This window comes from Ostrinia nubilalis, chromosome 12 (assembly GCF_963855985.1).
Source record: "Ostrinia nubilalis chromosome 12, ilOstNubi1.1, whole genome shotgun sequence".
In the NCBI taxonomy this organism is placed as follows: domain Eukaryota; kingdom Metazoa; phylum Arthropoda; class Insecta; order Lepidoptera; family Crambidae; genus Ostrinia; species Ostrinia nubilalis.
Genome location: NC_087099.1, coordinates 13,651,819 through 13,658,702, shown reverse-complemented (window position 1 = coordinate 13,658,702; position 6,884 = coordinate 13,651,819). Strand labels below are relative to the sequence as shown.

The following is a 6,884-nucleotide window of genomic DNA, read 5'->3' as shown; positions in this document are numbered from 1 at the left end:
GTGGCCAATGACAGTCCGCGCGACGGCTGATCGCGCCGGCGACGGCAATCTGCACGCGTTGGTGTGGTTGAAGCTTAAGACCACTACTAGCAGTAGCAGCACTACCGACTGGGATCAGTACCAAACTGTGATGAAGAATGATTCCAGGTGGTACTGGTACTGCACTCTGTACTCCCGCTGCTACGCCAAGCTGACCATCAAGAATGGCGTCATCACCGCTTCTGGAATACATGCTCACGAGCGGCCTCATTACCGCGAGCTAGCCGATGGCACTTACGTTAAAGTGTAGTACTAGCAGTACCTTTAATTCTTCAACCACTCCAACGCGTGCAGATCGCCATCGCCGGCGCCATCATAGGCCAATGAGAGGTCGCGCGACCCATGACAGTCCGCGCAACCTGTCATTGGCCTATGATCGCGCCGGCGACGGCAATCTGCACGCGTTGGTGTGGTTGAAGCTTAAGACCACTACTAGCAGTAGCAGCACTACCGGCTGGGATCAGTACCAAACTGTGATGAAGAATGATTCCAGGTGGTACTGGTACTGCACTCTGTACTCCCGCTGCCACGCCAAGCTGATCATCAAGAATGGCGTCATCTCTGCTGGCGGCCTCAATACCACGAGCTAGCCGATGGCACTTACATCAAAGTGTAGTATCTTTAATGCTTCAACCACACCAACGCGTGAAGATCGCCATCGCCGCCGCGATCATAGGCCAATGACAGGTCGCGCGACCCATGACAGTCTGTGCACTTAAAGTTAAGGTTCGGCCAAACCAACGCGATCACACGCGATCATCAGCCGGTGTGCAGCGATGGCGATCATTGCATTTAAGTCTGGTCGCCATCGCTGCAACCTTTACATCAAAGTGTAGCACTACTGGCTGATATCAGTACCAAACAATGATGAAGAATGGCTCCAGGTTGTACTGCACTCTGTACTTCCGCGGCTACGCCAGGCTGATACTACATATTAGATTTAATACTGTAATTATAATACTTCAAATTACTTTATCTAACGTACCTACTACGCGTAACTAAAGAAATAATGTGCATATTAGATATTCACCAAACTTTTTCTTAACTCTCTATCATGGTGTTGTGGTGACACTGTTAATTGAATGTATTTTTTTCTTTTGGAGACAAAACATGTATTTTTTTTATCACATTGTCCATTAAGTTTGCGGATTGGACATGTAATAAATAATGTCTCCAATTTTTTATTTTTGATCAAGTTACGATATTATGTTTTGTATTATTTTCAAGAACTACATGTCTTTTTGTATTTAAATAAATAATTTTCGCAAAAAAAACATTATTGTTTCTAAGATAGTATAGTCTCTTCTCTCAGTCAAGCTTTTATAAAATTACTAATTTTAACATTTCCTTAACCAAAGTTCAAAATGTCATGCGGAAATTCGTTATTTTGCAGGCTGACCTGCTCTACTATAAAGTAATCATGTAAATCACAATTCCTTAAAAATAACCAATCTATAATTTCTTTAACTTTTCTTTGACTTGTATTTTCCCAGTGAATATGATAACCTCGAACACCGGGAAACGATACATCATGCTGGACGGGTATACCTACTACCGCCATTCGAAGGTCAAGGCTGGCTGGAGGTGGAGTTGCACCAACTCGTCCAAGTGCCACGCCAGGGTCGTCGTCGACGACAACGATCAGATAGTGAAGGCAGATGGAGAGCATATCCACGATCGCCCGAAGTACTTCCAGTTAGCTAATGGCACTTATGTCAGAATGTAAAACTATAGCGCCATGATTTAGGTTACTTTTAACGATATTTGTAATGATTGTTTGGTAATTCAGCTGAACAAATAGTAAATCTATTTTTGTAACCTTATTGTTGTTGTTATTTTTATTCACACTCATCTGGCAGTTGCCAAACAGGCATTTGTTAACTTAATAATTCTAAACTGGTTCTGATGCATTCTACATTTCATTCATTCACCAATTCACCATCCATTGTATTTTTGAAATGGTGTACTTTCTTGTAGAGAATTCTGCATTCGCATTAAAATGAAACCGATGAAAAAAGACAAATTATTAATTCGTCACCAATATAGTATAAGAACGTCATTTGACTGAAACAAACGAACGAACGATGTATGGGTGATTCTACGTTAAGAGGTAACTTGAACGGCAATCAATACTAAATAGGTTTTTTATTCCATATTGTCCAATCCTTTACAATCTATTACACCATTTTAATCTACCTACTTCAATGAATAGAGTCACAATTAAAATGCTGAAATATTATATTTTTTTCTGAAATTGCCAACAATTTCCAAAAAAGTATCTACCCTGGCCTGTCCCTTTGCCGATTTTAGTTAAAGTTACTGCCATACCTAATTTGTTTGTATCGCTTTCTAAACTAAAGCATGGTAAGTATGAATTTGAATAAATATACTATAATAATTTTAAGATAAAATCCAACAAAGTATACAGGGTGTTACTTTGCATTCTTGCCATATTTACAGAGGTTACTATATTACTGATACTGAACACAAATCCGTAAAAAAATAATGACCGAAAATATTTTTTTTTAATCTTGAGTTTTTTATTTTATCGACAATCTGTGAAACACACCACTAATTATCGTAACGCATGCACATCACTTGTTGGCGATGGCGATGGAGACTTTTTTACTTTTTATTGTATTTTTAAATATCTATTGTCTTTAAAATGTCTTTTTGACACTTGTAAATATTGAGAAATCCAACAATCATAAATCACGTTATAAATAATACAAAAATGACTGAAGTGTATTCAAACAACGAATAATTTAATCAAAATGGTGCTTGGAGTGTCTGCAAGACGTCTTAGACGAAATGCTTGATGACGTACCCTTTGCGTTACACCAAATGCTCTACTACTAGCAGGATGGTGCTCCCCTACGATAAGGACGTCAAGTGCGCGAATAATACGTTTGGTGAACAGTGGATTGGACGAGCGGTCCAGCAGCTTGGCCACCACGATCCTCGGACCTGACACCAATGGATTTTTGGAGTGACTTGAAACTGGTATGCGCAGAAGAGATAAACAGTGTAAACGCGTTACATGAAAGGATTGTTTTAGTGAAACTGTGAGACAAAACGTTTATGTGTTGCGAAAACTAAAGCGAAAAACCTACGCTTCGCCGTGCTACACTGTGCCTTCATCAGAACGGAGGACACTTTGAACACTTGCTTCGCAGTACGTAAACTTTGTAAGTAGGAACTTATAAATAAATAATTAATTGTGAATAAGGTGATTTCATTTCATACTTAATTTATTAATTTGTAAAAATCAACTGAAAAGTATTTTAAAATAATTATTATGATTGGATAAAAAGGCTGGTACCCAGAGCCATAAAACATCAGATTATTAAGAACTAGGCCACGCCCAATAGGTTTATTCCACTTGCACCTGTAGACCGTGCGAGACAAAATTGGTTTATTCCAATTTGTACTGAAAAACCAAATTTACTAAAATCTTAGTGTACTTTCTTTATGGGAGTCTCTTGTTTATCTTAAATAATAGGTATTGTTCCCTACCTTTATCTCTGTGAATATGGCAAGAATGCAAAGTAACACGGTGTATTTTTTGTGTATATTTTCTGAACTTAAATTTTGTCTCGTATTTTTTGTGTCTTTACCCTGGCAAATTTTGTTCCACTACCTATCAACATAAAAATAAAACGAAAGTATTGCAAATTCCTCTCAAGGACATCTAACGACGTGAAGTTAGCCACAAATAACAAGCGAACCATTAGAGGCCGCCATTTTGGTAGTTGTCGCGACGCGTCCGTGCGATGTAGTGATCTCGCAGTCATTGTGTCTCTCCACTGATTCATTTGTGTAATATTACATTTATTCAATAACTAGCTTTCCGCCCGCGGCTTCGCCCGAGTGGAATTTTGTCTGTCACAGAAAAACTTTATCGCGCGCGTCCCTGTTTCAAAAACCGGGATAAAAACTATCCTATGTTCTTTCCCGGGACTCAAACTATCTCTATGCCAAATTTCATCAAAATCGGTTGCGAGGTTTAAGCGGGAAAGCGTAACAGACAGACAGAGTTACTTTCGCATTTATAATATTAGTTGGGAAGTTGGGATTGGGATACTGTACTAATTCAAGTGGGATATTTAATTAAGCCACAAATGTTATACGTCGATTATAATATTTGAATTTATCATGAAAACGTGTTTCCCCTGGCGTATTTCCCCTGCCAAGATAAATGCCAGGGGAGAGACTTTCTAGCCAGGGGAGATAAAACATATCATATAATGTAGTCACAAAGTAATTTAAATATATTTAGATTGTACTGAAGTCAGATTTAAACGGTATATTGAAGTACTGTTATGATAAAAAAGCGATCTCTAATTTTTTTCACCTTATTACAGATTATGGCACCGCAAAAAAGTTAACACGTGAAGAAAAACTACAAAAGAAACGTGAAGCGGAAAGGCTAAGATATCAAAGGATTAAAAATGACCCAGAAAAGTATAAATTGCAAAATCTGAAAGAAAAAGAAAAATATTTGAAAAAGAGAGAAAAAGGACTAATAAAAACTGTCGATCAAATGACTCCTAGAGAACAACGTAAAGCACGAAAAATATGGAAGAAGAAAGCAAGGGAGCGTAGGCAACGACTTGCTTCTCAAAATGCAGCTAATGTTCCAGTTGATGATCAAATACCAAAAAGAAATTTTCAGTCAAGAGCTTTGGTTGCTAAACTTAAATCAGACCAAGCAAGAAGGCAACGATATTGAATTAATAAAAAAAGATGAAACCATAAATAAATTAAAAACTAAACTGGCATGTTACAAAAAATGGTTACAAAGATTGAGAAAGCGGGAAAAACTTACACCTAACAGCAAAGTGAAAAAAGAGTTGAATTCCCCAAGTGTTAGAGACACAGTGAAGAAAAAATTGCTGTAGATGTGCTCCATCAACAATTAAAAGATAATTATTCAGCTCTTCCAAACGAAAAAGAAAAAAGGATTTTTAGAAGAATGATAAGCGGGAGAAGTTTGTGAAAAAATATGGGATACTACAGAACGAAAAAAATATAAAACCCTTGAGAAAACTTGGAAAAGTGCAACTAATTGATAATAAAAGGAAAGGCAAAAAAGGTTATGAAGTAAAAAGAGGAAAATTGTAGTTTTTCTTGAAGATGATTCTAATTCCAGATTATGTGCTGGTAAAAGAGATTATATGACGAAGAAAGGAGATCGCAAACAAAGAAGAGTTCTCCAGGATACTCTGAAAAATCTCCACAGATCTTTCATGACGAAGTGCAAGATAACGATCTCATATTCACTATTCTGCCGTCTAAAACCATTTTGACTAAAAACCAGGTTCTAAAACCAGTTTAATAAAAGTTGATTTTATTCATTTACTTCATTATTTCTTTGTCCGAATCTCTCCCCTGGTCTAATAAATATCTATCCTGATCTTGACGTCTCTACCCTGGCCTCGATATTTACCCTGGCCTTCTAAAAAGTAATAAAATATGTGTGAAGTAACTTGCCATTGGGTGAAAAGGTTAATCAATGGGTTAATTAGCATAATTTAACATTTTCATGAAAAAATCCAACTTTTCTCCCTGGCCGCATCTTCTATGGGCTCGAAACCTCTTATCGTAGAACTACCCGTATAAGAACTCTATGAGATAACAAAAATTCGAAAAAAAAAAGAATTCGGTAAACAAATAAATAACAGCACTCCATTTTGTCCAGTGATAACCATGGTCACCGGCAAACAGAACATTATGCTGAATGGGTATACTTACTACCGTCACGCGGTGTGCAAGGATGGGTACCGGTGGAGTTGTACCCATTCATCCAAGTGCCGCGCCAGGATCATCGTTGACAGCAGCGGTCTTGTGGTCTCGGCCGATGAAAAGCATATACACCCGCCTCCGAAGTACCACGTAACGAAAAATGGCACGTACATCAAATTAAACAGAAACTCGCGCCTTCCAAAAAATGTTTAAAATTAATTATATTTTATACATTGTTACTTAGTACCAAATAATCATGTATTTTTTTCTTAGTAATAAATCATCAAAAATAAGTAATTGACATTAATTTCCTTATTGTACTTGTATTGTTTTAGAGTAGGTATGTAACTGTATTTATCTTACAAATCCTAAAACAATGTAAATTATTAACGTATTGTATCAAAAATATTTGTATACCTGATAACGGTTGTCTCAAAACGCACTCATCTGTCTTTGAGATCTCTTTTCCAATGTTACACAAATGATTTCGATTTGATTTAATTTGATTCTTTTATTATTGTTGCCTTAGATACAATACATTTGTAATTAACTATATTTGCATCCATATCTAAATATACTCTATAGCTTACCAGAGGTAAATAGAGGATTCTGTCTACGCTTCCCACTCTGGCCAATTGTCCAATTTTGACGAAATCCATGAGAGTGGTCTTATTCTACTCTGCCGAACGAATCTACACGGCTAGAACAGGAATTTAAAAATATACAAAAAATTTCTTCAAACCAGTCCAATATTTCCGAATTTCTGAATCATGGTTTCTCTCGACTTGTTCATTTATTATACGTTGAGTACGATCATTAATGCGTATTAATATTTCCAGTGGAAATTATCAGGATGGCGTTCACCAACAAGATATGGGTCCTATACGACGGATTCACGTTCTTCTACCGCTACAAGCTGAGGATCGGCCACAAGTGGGTCTGCACCAACTTCCCTCGATGCAAGTCGTTCTTGTGCGTTAACGACTCCAACTACATCATCAAGAAGTATCTGTTCCATTCTCATGAGAGGAGGCTGCTCCATAGACGCGCTGATGGAACTTATGTTCGTTGATTGATGATCCTTTGCTGGCAAGAGGCCA

At 37.4% G+C, this 6,884-nt stretch overlaps 1 long non-coding RNA gene across 1 annotated transcript; it reads left to right on the top strand.

Annotated features, from left to right (window-relative positions):
- Positions 1–5,400, top strand: LOC135076567 (uncharacterized). The gene is made up of 2 exons (XR_010258307.1): positions 1–1,786; positions 4,404–5,400. It is a non-coding gene; the product is annotated as an uncharacterized LOC135076567 (long non-coding RNA).
- Positions 5,401–6,884: the final 1,484 nt, after the last annotated feature.